Source organism: Phyllobates terribilis, unplaced genomic scaffold (assembly GCF_046119375.1).
Source record: "Phyllobates terribilis strain yellow unplaced genomic scaffold, ASM4611937v1 Scaffold_44__1_contigs__length_10104851, whole genome shotgun sequence".
NCBI lineage: Eukaryota > Metazoa > Chordata > Amphibia > Anura > Dendrobatidae > Phyllobates > Phyllobates terribilis.
Genome location: NW_027362804.1, coordinates 7,229,682 through 7,241,075, shown reverse-complemented (window position 1 = coordinate 7,241,075; position 11,394 = coordinate 7,229,682). Strand labels below are relative to the sequence as shown.

At 42.0% G+C, this 11,394-nt stretch overlaps 1 long non-coding RNA gene across 1 annotated transcript in view; it reads left to right on the top strand.

The window, feature by feature from the left end:
* Positions 1-8,838, top strand: part of LOC141191450 (uncharacterized) — a 34,729-nt gene extending 25,891 nt beyond the window's left edge. The window contains exons 2-3 of the long non-coding RNA XR_012265426.1: positions 6,623-6,669; positions 8,252-8,838. This is a non-coding gene — a long non-coding RNA (uncharacterized lncRNA). The remainder of the gene's footprint in view (positions 1-6,622; positions 6,670-8,251) is intronic.
* The last annotated feature ends 2,556 nt before the right edge of the window (positions 8,839-11,394 follow it).

Genomic DNA, 11,394 nt, shown 5'->3' with positions numbered 1-11,394 from the left:
AAGTATACCTTAACACAGAATATATAATTAGAATATTAATTAAAGGTGGGATACATCATAATGGGTTTCAGATAGCCACTTATATTTTTAGTACTACAATAAGCTTCTCCATCTTAAATCATATGTCTGTAGTTTTATTTACAATTTTGTGCAATCGTCTGTCTCTGGTTCTACATCGGATGACAAACACAGAGTATACAAAAGGCTAATTCCCTTCAGTAATAAAGATTAAACCTCAGACTTCGCAAACTTAACCTAATGCTTTAGTATGTCTGGACTAATGACCCCTAGAGTCTACTGAGGTAAGACACCTACAAATGCTGAGATGTCTGGTTTATATTTCAATATGGATTTGAAATATAAAATAGCCATTTTTCATGTTCATGCTACACCGCCCCAGGAAAGGAAGACCAAGAGTCACCTCTGCTTCTGAGGATAAGTTTATCCGAGTCACCAGCCTCAGAAATCGCAGGTTAACAGCAGCTCAGATTAGAGACCAGGTCAATGCCACACAGAGTTCTAGCAGCAGACACATCTCTACAACAACTGTTAAGAGGAGACTTTGTGCAGCAGGTCTTCATGGTAAAATAGCTGCTAGGAAACTACTGCTAAGGACAGTCAACAAGCAGAAGAGACTTGTTTGGGCTAAAGAACACAAGGAATGGACATTAGACCAGTGTAAATCTGTGCTTTGGTCTGATGAGTCCATATTTGAGATCTTTGGTTCCAACCACCGTGTCTTTGTGCGACGCAGAAAAGGTGAACGGATGGACTCTACATGCCTGGTTCCCACCGTGAAGCATGGAGGAGGAGGTGTGATGGTGTGGGGGTGCTTTGCTGGTGACACTGTTAGGGATTTATTCAAAATTGAAGGCATACTGAACCAGCATGGCTACCACAGCATCTTGCAGCGGCATGCTATTCCATCTGGTTTGCGTTCAGTTGGACCATCATTTATTTTTCAACAGGACAATGACCCCAAACACGCCTCCAGGATGTGTAAGGGCTATTTGACCAAGAAGGAGAGTGATGGGGTGCTACGCCAGATGACCTGGCCTCCACAGTCACCAGACCTGAACCCAATTGAGATGGTTTGGGGTGAGCTGGACCGCAGAGTGAAGGCAAAAGGGCCAACAAGTGCTAAGCATCTCTGGGAACTCCTTCAAGATTGTTGGAAGACCATTTCCGGTGACTACCTCTTGACGCTCATCAAGATAATGCCAAGACCGTGCAAAGCAGTTATCAAAGCAAAAGGTGGCTACGTTGAAGAACCTGGAATATAAGACATATTTTCAGTTGTTTCACACTTTTTTGTTAAGTATATAATTCCACATGTGTTAATTCATAGTTTTGATGCCTTCAGTGTGAATGTACAATTTTCATAGTCATGAAAATACAGAAAAATCTTTAAATGAGAAGGTGTATCCAAACTTTTGGCCTGTACTGTATATATATATATATATATATATATATATATATATATTTTTTTTTTTTTTTTTTTTATTTAGAATCATTTATTTTTACTTCAGACATGTAGTTCATACACAATCTAAAATATGTAGATCTATATTCTTTCCATTTGAACAAAGGAAATGTTTGACGCCTAAAAGGAATTTTCATAAGTGATCTCTTGAGCAGCTCAGAGCTGTGCAGTCTCCCTACTTCCTGATTTCTGGCAGGACGGGCTCTTCTCCCTGAGTGATAGCTCTGATGAGCAGCAGAGCTGTAGTATTATTAGAACTATAAAGCTCAGCACAAGAGCCAAAAGGGAGAAGGCAGGGAGCAGCTAACTGGCGTATAGAAATGAATGGGCTGGACAGAGATAACGCTATGTTAGGAGTTAACTTTTCTCCTGGAATGTGACTACTGCACACTCTCTACCAAGGTCTACTAGTGGCTGAACTCCATGGAAATGAGCTTTACACTATGTAAGATAAAAGCTCTCATTGAAGGAGAATGACAGCAGATAGAAAAAGCTAGTCAGTGGCAAACTTGCGTATGTTCATGCTGTTTAACTAATTAAAGCAACTTAGTAATTTGAGAATACCTGTTTATTGACGAAGGTGTTATGAGACTTAATGAGGTTGTCTGGTTTAGAAACCACTTGCACATACTTGGGGCACTATACAGGTTAATAGTGGGGATTCTCCGTTGTAAACCTGAACCCATTTTATGCAGACTAGAGAGCAGTTACATGGAGTAAGTCCCACTTTAAAGGTCCCAGTACTTCATTCATTACATACTCAGCTTATTGATTTCAATGGAAACTGTGCAGTACCTCCTGTTTCTTTTGGTGGCAGTGCAGGAGAATTAAATGCTTGTTGCCAGATTTTTCAACAAATTGCTTATCGCTGAGATTGCCAGCAACAGATCATACTTTAGTCAGCATATTGGGGCCCTTCTAACAAAAAGACATTAACTAATGCAGAGATTCCCTTTAAGTACAAAGCATATGTCAGTATACTATCTGCAAAGTAAAAAATAAATAAATTCTTAAGTGCTTAAAAGGAACGTGTCATCTGTTGTTTAACCCCTATCTGCCCTACATGTATAGTGCATGTTGGGTGCAAGTGTGTGGAGTGGACTCTGCAACTCAACCCGCAATATACCTGCAGATTCCAGCTGTGTTATACTGCCGGTATTTGTCTGTAAAAGCCGCTATTAGAGCAGCTCTGGTTGCTGCTGTTAAACACTTAGATGCTGCAGTAAATCCCAGACCGTGGTAGTTAAGGTGCGATGTCCCAGAGGTTCACCATTTTGGATGCCCATGGGATGTTGCCTTCCACTCCCCTTCACTAAGTGAAAGTGCTGCTTATGGATTTCAGTGGCAACCATGAGCCTGCTGACCGCCCCCATGGCTGCCATGTTGGTACATGAAAAAGTGGGATTGAAACATCGTATAGATCCCAAAAAATGTTATTAATGAAAACCTCAGCAAATAACAAGCCCTCATAAAGCTCTATCGACCGAATCGCTGAAATATTTTCACCATCAAAATAAAACTATACAAGTTTGATATCTGTTTTTTCAAGTTTGCTCGACGTGAAGAATCATGTTCACAGGTCATTTTCACTGCACAATGAAACCTTAGAAACAAAACCCAAATACGGCAGCAAAAACAATGAAAAACGCAATCCCATTTAACTTCACTTGGAATTTTTGTTCCAGTTTTCCAGTATATTGTAGGGTAAAATGAATGGTGTCATTCAAAACTACAGCTCTCCTCTAAAAAAACTCCCCCAGCCCTCATACAGCTATGTCACACGAAAAGGGAGAAAGAAGGAGAGGAAAAAAGAAAAATGATAATAAAACTGCTGAAAAATCTTCTGTATACAACAGGAAATATGAAACTAATTTTGGCCGGGGTGATAATTGCAAGATCTGTGGGTGTGTTTTTTTAGTTTAGATGGTTACTATAGTAAAAAAAAGTAAAAAGAAAAAAATAAATTTTATGTAAAAACGTAATTTAAACAATTGGTTATTTTTTGATAACACATTCTCTTTAACTGCTCTTCTCTAATAAGATGGCAATATTGCAGCGCTGCAAAAATAGGAAGAAGTAGTTTATCAATTTTAAAGCAGCTTCTTGGAAACTAATGACTTAGTCATTGATATAACATCCTGACAAAATGACTGTTCACTGTCTGTTTCTGAGAAATTAATTCAAAGGTCACAACCGATATGGCTGCACTTCCTTTTGTCACTTTTGGAAAGACAGACAATGGATAATGTCACATGACTACATGACGTCATGGAAGGTCCTTTTACACCACCACGAGCCGCCGAAGACACCGGACGCACCATACAGGACACTGGGGGCCATCAGAAGGTGAGTATAATGTTGTTTTTTATTTTATTCTTTTTTAACTACAGGTACTATGGTACCCGGGTCTGGAGGAGAGTCTCCTCTTCTCCAGACCCGGGTACCATCCACACATTGAATCACTTAATATCCACATGTGTACATGTAGTCATTAAGATATTATGCAATTCAACGCAAGTCAATGGCGGCAATTACGCTGCGTTTCCGCAAAATTAATGGATATGCTTCAGATTTTTCCGCAATGCTAATCCGCAGCATAAATTTCCGCAGCATGTGCACAGTGTTGCACAGCTTCTGGATACCCACAGTTGCAGTATAAAACTTCACAGAGCAGATTACATGGGATAACAAGCTTTTACTTCTCAGAACATGAGGTAAAGGAAAAAACGCACAGTCACACAGTACTGCACCAGGAAGTAAGAACAAAATAGAAAATACAAGAGAGACTTTTTTTCTTTTACAATACAGTAAACAAGGAAACTTTACACAACGTCGCCATCTACTGTCAGATGAGCATAAAGTCCTCCTTCACGCAAACAAAGAAGTCCACAACTGTTGCATATACCAACACACAGCACATGCGGGTTATCATTGAGGACCATGGGGCACGCATTACCAAGCATTTAAGCGTTTTCGCTTTGAAAATTCCGCAGCAAAAACGCTTGAAAAATGCATAGTGGGCACGTAGCCTCAAAGTCACTTCAAAACTGAACAGGTCCCTATAAAAATAAGTTTTGTAAATTTCCTTGAAAAAAATGAAAAATAACTACTACAGTTTTAAATCTTCTAAAATGCTAACAAAATAAACAACATTTTACAAATGGTGCTGATGTAAAGCAGACATGAGGGAAATGTTATTTATTACTGTTTTTGTGTGGTATGACTATTGGGATCAAAGGCATAATCATTCAAAGTTTGAAAAGTGCAATTTTTAAAACTTTTTTGCCAAGTTTCTGATATTTTTATAAATAAACGCAAACCATATCAGCCTAAATTTATGATTATTATAAAGTATCATGTGTCACAAAAAACAGTCTCAAAAGCTATGGGATATGTTGAAGCATTCCAGAGTTATTACTACATAAAGTGACACTGGTCAGATTTAAAAAAATTGGTTTGGTCACGAACGTGTTAAGCCACTTTGTTACCATTTTGGCAGTTTGCTTCGGGTCATTGACCATTTGGAGGACCCATTTCTGCTCAAGCTTTAACTTCCTGGCTGATGTCTTGAGATGTTGCTTCAGTATTGCCACATAATCTTCTTTTCTCATGAAGCCATCTATTTTGTGATGTGCACCAAGTCCCTCTTGCAGCAAAGCAACCTCACAACATGATGCTGCCACCCCCTTGTTTCACAGTTGGGATGGTGTTCTTAGGCTTCTAATCTTCTCCCTTTTTCCTCCAAACTTAACTATGGTCATTATGCACAAAAAGTTCAATTCTAGTTTTATAAGACCACAGGACATGTCTCCAAAAATTAAGGTCTTTGCTCCTGTGTGCATTTGCAAACATTAATCTGGCTTTTTTATCTTTCTTTTGGAGTAATGGCTTCTTCCTGGCAGAGTGGTCTTTCAGCCCATGTTGATACAGTACTCGTTTCACTGAATTGTCACTCTGACAATCTTACTAGCTTCTGCCATCCTCTTCACAAGGTCTTTTGCTTTTGTCCTGCGGTTGATATGCACATTTCGGACCAAAGCACGTTCATCTCTGGGACACAGAACCCGTCTCCTCCCTGAGTGGTATGATGGCTGGACATTCCAATCTTGTTTGTACTTGCATATAATTGTTTGTACAGATGAACGAGGCACCTTCAGATATCTTGAAATTGTACCCAAGGATGAGCCAGACTTGTGCAAGTCTACAATTCTCTTCCTGATATCTTGGCTGATTTATTTACACTTTCCCATGATGCTACACAAAGAAGCAGTGTGTTTCAGGTGTGCATTAAAATACATCCACATGTGTGTCTCTAATTAACTCAGATGTTGCCCAAAAAACTATTAGAAGCTTCCAAACACATGGCATCATCATATGGGCAGTCGAGAATTGTTTAAATACATAGTAATCTTAGTATATGTAAACTTTTGACTTTGCAGTAAGTAATAAAAATGCCTTAAAACATTCTCTCTCTCATTATTCTGGCATTTGGCAAATATTAAAAATTATGGTAATCCTAATTGACCTACAACAGGAAAGGTTTATTCTTATTTCATGTCAGATATTGAGAAAAACATGCATATGTGTCTTTTTATATAGTGTATGTAAACTTATGGTTTCAACTGTATATATGTATATATGTGCACATCTCATTGCTATAGCAAATCAGTGGGAGTCATCAACAGTGATAAAGTAATAGAAAAAAAGGAAGAAAATTGAATCCTTAGAGGAAAAGTAAGATGATTTGTCTAAAAAATGCCAGTGTAAGGAGGCTCGTAAGCTCCCCGGGGAGCCATTGCATGGTTTATAAGCCTCCTTACTCTGGCATTTCACTCTCCTCACTGGGATCTAAGGGGTAAAGATTTTCCTTCTGAAGTCTCTCACACAGCCAAATCAGATCTCATGCTTTGCACTGCCGAGGGGCAACACCCCGGAACACCATGGCTGCAAATTGAGATTCTAGTTTGCCATTTATCCTAAATCATGTGGCAAGGCTTGTTAAAAGGTTGATATTGAGTTTTAGGATTGCTACTTCTAATAGGTGGCACTGGAAGAGGCAGTTTGCAAGTTTTGGGTGGAATTTCTCTTCAATAAAAATACTTTTTGATTACACCAGTGATTTTTTTCCTTTCTCTACAGACTGGACCAGTCATTGGGGAAGCCCTCACTGTTTCTTTCTGGATCAGGTAACTGATTTCCCTATGTAACATAGATTCCACTGCGTGTGTCATGGGTGTGTCAGAAGTGACAGACAGTCATCCTGCAGTTGGTTGCAGGAGATCTCTTCGTTTGGCCTTACAGACAACTTCTTAGAATATGTATCTCTAGGACCCAGTGGCTAGCTTCCTCTGGCTAATTAACACTCTGGCCTGGATGTATAAATACCTGTTGTGAGACAGAGGGAGGTGCCGGCGATATTCATTACCCCTTGTGAAGGCTTGAGCAAGAGCAGTGCTTCTTCTCTGGTGCTAGAGAACGTGTGCGGATTTGTCTGGAGTCGACTAAAGCTAAGCGATTTTCCCTTGTTTGTCCCCCCTTGTTGTCTTTAGTGTTTAGTGGGGATCAACTAGTGCTCATCCTTTCTGTTCCCTAGCCTGAGCCTAATGCCAGGGAAAGACAGGCCGAGGTACACGTGCGGCGATTGGTGAAGAACCAATAAAGGGACATTAGTGGAGTCAGGGTGACACTAGATCAGCCTAGGAGTTCTCCACTCCCCACTTTCCCTAGTCTGGGTTCCCTTTCCCTTTTCCCTTTGTGTTGCACTTAGTCTTTCCCACACCTTGCGTGACAGCATGACATTATGTCTCATGATTCCTTAGGGCAATCAGCGCTGACTTTACTCTCTCCACCTTTGGCCAACTTGCATGCATCCAGAGAAAGTGAGAGCTGTTGCTGCTCTTACTTCCTCCGGATGTACAGGTATGTGATATAACTGGAGGCAAGGAGAGTGAAGCCAGCGCTGATTGGCAGCAGGGATCACTTGACATAACAATGTCACGTGATCCCAAGGAGAGCCAATGCCGAAACGGCTGAAACACTGGAGGGGAGTATAGGTGTTATTATTTTACTGAGGGCAAAAATATATATATGGAGAAGGAGATGTCCGAGTAGTAGAAAACCCCTTTAAGTGTTGGCTACTACTTTCATGGATGTGGACAGAAAGCTCTTTCTGAGTTCACTAAGTAGTTCAATCTGACAAAGGTTTCCAATAGGGTTGGTGCGAGTCAATTTGCAGGACCCAGTCCATCAGTCACATCCATAATCTGTGACCGCTGCATCGGAGCCCTGAGAACCACCTCCTACATGCCGGCATCCACAGCTGTTCTACTGATTAGCCGGCCTGATGCAATGTCACATATGCATCATTCTGTAACTATAAAGATGCATCTAATCAAAAGAGAAGCAGGGAATATTGGAAGGTAGAAGGCAGGTCTTGAGACTCCTGTCCAGCATCCAAAGATTACTGACGTGGCCGATGGACCGAGTGCTGCAAAACGAATCGCACCAACTCTAGTTTTCAATTAAAACAACAATGTCTAAATGGCTAACCAATATTGCATTAAGGGATCTATCTACTTTATTTCTCCCCAAAACTGTGCCTCTCTTGTCCATGTGGTGAGTCTGGTATTGCAACTCAGTGCCCCATTGATTTGGTTATGGATAAGCTACAATATCAGGCAGCGCTCACGGGTAGTGTGAAATGTGTATGGAGTGTGGTCTGTATCTATGCTATTCTCTTTGTTAGAATTTTTTTTTATACATTTGTAGGTAACTCAAATGGATCATAAACTCAATCTCATAACCGATATGATTCACCACCTGATAGCAAACCAACAAAGCGGTCAGTCTACAAACAGAACACCGCACCGGAGCAACTCTCTGAACGACGGGAGCAACCTCTCCAGTACTCTGCCTACAAGACGAAACCAAGATAATGCATCTTGATGAACAAACACAAACTAGTTCTTCTACTGTCCTCAATGCAGATATTCATTATTTTAATGAATGCATTTATAAGCAGAAAGTAAAATGAATGATGAAATTAGACTGAGTATCGAGTAAGTGTGTAACACTGTAAAGGACGTCTTGTCTATTCTCTGTAGATCCTATCAGGGTTCATTGAAGGTTTCTTAGAGGAAGGGACATGGAACATATGTGTATTGCTCCATGTAGAAACATGCAAGAAAGCATCTGATACATTGATGAATCCTTTCTCAGGAAGATTGTAGCTCATCGGCCTGTGGGATCGTAAATCGCTACGGGTCGTGCTATAAAACTGGCAATACAACTGAACAATTACCCTGATTTTTTTTATTCTAGTAAAATACACTTTTTACATTGATTTTCAATTTTTGGGGGGCCTAAAATGAAAATTCTTTTGAGAAAAATAGAAATAAATATTGTACTGTAGAAAATTACACTTCTTTTTTTTTACAATGTATTTTTGGTAAAAATGGTATTATAGAGATAATTTTTCTTTATGATTTCTGATCACAATTTATTTTTTATGGAATATTTTTTGACATCTGATCAAATGTATTGTATTTTCTCAAAAATGTTGATATTTGCACATTGATTGGTTTAAAGCAGTGATGGCGAATCTTTTAGAGACCGAGTGCCCAAACTACAATTCAAAACCCACTTATTTATCACCAAGTGTCAACACGGCAATTTAACCTAAAGATTGAGGTTTTACTGATACAAACAACTGATACAAAGAGCAGGCGAGGGCAGCATAGAGCAGCCACAGAGAGGAGCAGGGGTAAGAGACTGCAGAAATAAAGAATGTGCTCACCCACATCCTGGTATATATGCTGGCCCTCCCCTCAATCCTGGTATATATGCTGGCCCTTCCCTCAATCCTGGTATATATGCTGGCCCTCCCCTCAATCCTGGTATATATGCTGGCCCTCCCCTCAGTCCTGGTATATATGCTGGCCCTCCCCTCAATCCTGGTATATATGCTGGCCCTCCCCTCAATCCTGGAATATATGCTGGCCCTCCCTTCAATCCTGGTATATATGCTGGCCCTCCCCTCAATCCTGGTATATATGCTGGCCCTCCCTTCAATCCTGGTATATATGCTGGCCCTCCCCTCAATCCTGGTATATACGCTAGCCCTCCCTTCAATCCTGGTATATATGCTGGCCCTCCCCTCAATCCTGGTATATATGCTGGCCCTCCCCTCAATCCTGGTATATATGCTGGCCCTCCCCTCAATCCTGGTATATATGCTGGCCCTCCCTTCAATCCTGGTATATATGCTGGCCCTTCACTCAATCCTGGTATATATGCTGGCCCTCTCCTCAATCCTGGTATATATGCTGGCCCTTCCCTCAATACTGGTATATATGCTGGCCCTCCCCTCAATCCTGGTATATATGCTGGCCCTCCCCTCAGTCCTGGTATATATGCTGGCCCTCCCCTCAATCCTGGTATATATGCTGGCCATCTCCTCAATCCTGGAATATATGCTGGCCCTCCCTTCAATCCTGGTATATATGCTGGCCTTCCCCTCAATCCTGGTATATATGCTGGCCCTCCCTTCAATCCTGGTATATATGCTGGCCCTCCCCTCAATCCTGGTATATATGCTGGCCCTCTCCTCAATCCTGGAATATATGCTGGCCCTCCCTTCAATCCTGGTATATATGCTGGCCCTCCCCTCAATCCTGGTATATACGCTAGCCCTCCCTTCAATCCTGGTATATATGCTGGCCCTCCCCTCAATCCTGGTATATATGCTGGCCCTCCCCTCAATTCTGGTATATATGCTGGCCCTCCCCTCAATCCTGGTATATATGCTGGCCTTCCCTTCAATCCTGGTATATATGCTGGCCCTCCCCTCAATCCTGGTATATATGCTGGCCCTCCCCTCAATCCTGGTATATATGCTGGCCCTTCCCCTCAATCCTGGTATATATGCTGGCCCTCCCTTCAATCCTGGTATATATGCTGGCCCTCCCCTCAATCCTGGTATATATGCTGGCCCTTCCCTCAATCCTGGTATATATGCTGGCCCTCCCCTCAATCCTGGTATATATGCTGGCCCTCCCCTCAATCCTGGTATATATGCTGGCCCTCCCCTCAATCCTGGTATATATGCTGACCCTCCCCTCAATCCTGGAATATATGCTGGCCCTCCCTTCAATCCTGGTATATATGCTGGCCCTCCCCTCAATCCTGGTATATATGCTGGCCCTCCCTTCAATCCTGGTATATATGCTGGCCCTCCCCTCAATCCTGGTATATATGCTGGCCCTCTCCTCAATCCTGGAATATATGCTGGCCCTCCCTTCAATCCTGGTATATATGCTGGCCTCCCCTCAATCCTGGTATATATGCTGGCCCTCCCTTCAATCCTGGTATATATGCTGGCCCTCCCCTCAATCCAGGTATATATGCTGGCCCTTCCCCTCAATCCTGGTATATATGCTGGCCCTCCCTTCAATCCTGGTATATATGCTGGCATCCCCTCAATCCTGGTATATATGCTGGCCCTCCCTTCAATCCTGGTATATATGCTGGCTCTCCCCTCAATCCAGGTATATATGCTGGCCCTCCCCTCAATCCTGGTATATATGCTGGCCCTCCCATCAATCATGGTATGTATGCTGGCCCTCCCCTCAATCCTGGTATATATGCTGGCCCTCTCCTCAATCCTGGTATATATGCTGGCCCTCCCCTCAATCCTGGTATATTTGCTGGCCCTCCCCTCAATCCTGGTATATATGCTGGCCCTCCCCTCAATCCTGGTATATATGCTGGCCCTCCCCTCAATCCTGGTTTATATGCTGGCCCTACCCTCAATCCTGGTATATATGCTGGCCCTCCCCTCAATCCTGGTATATATGCTGGCCCTCCCCTTAATCATGGTATATTTGTTGGCCCTCCCTTCAATCTTGGTATAT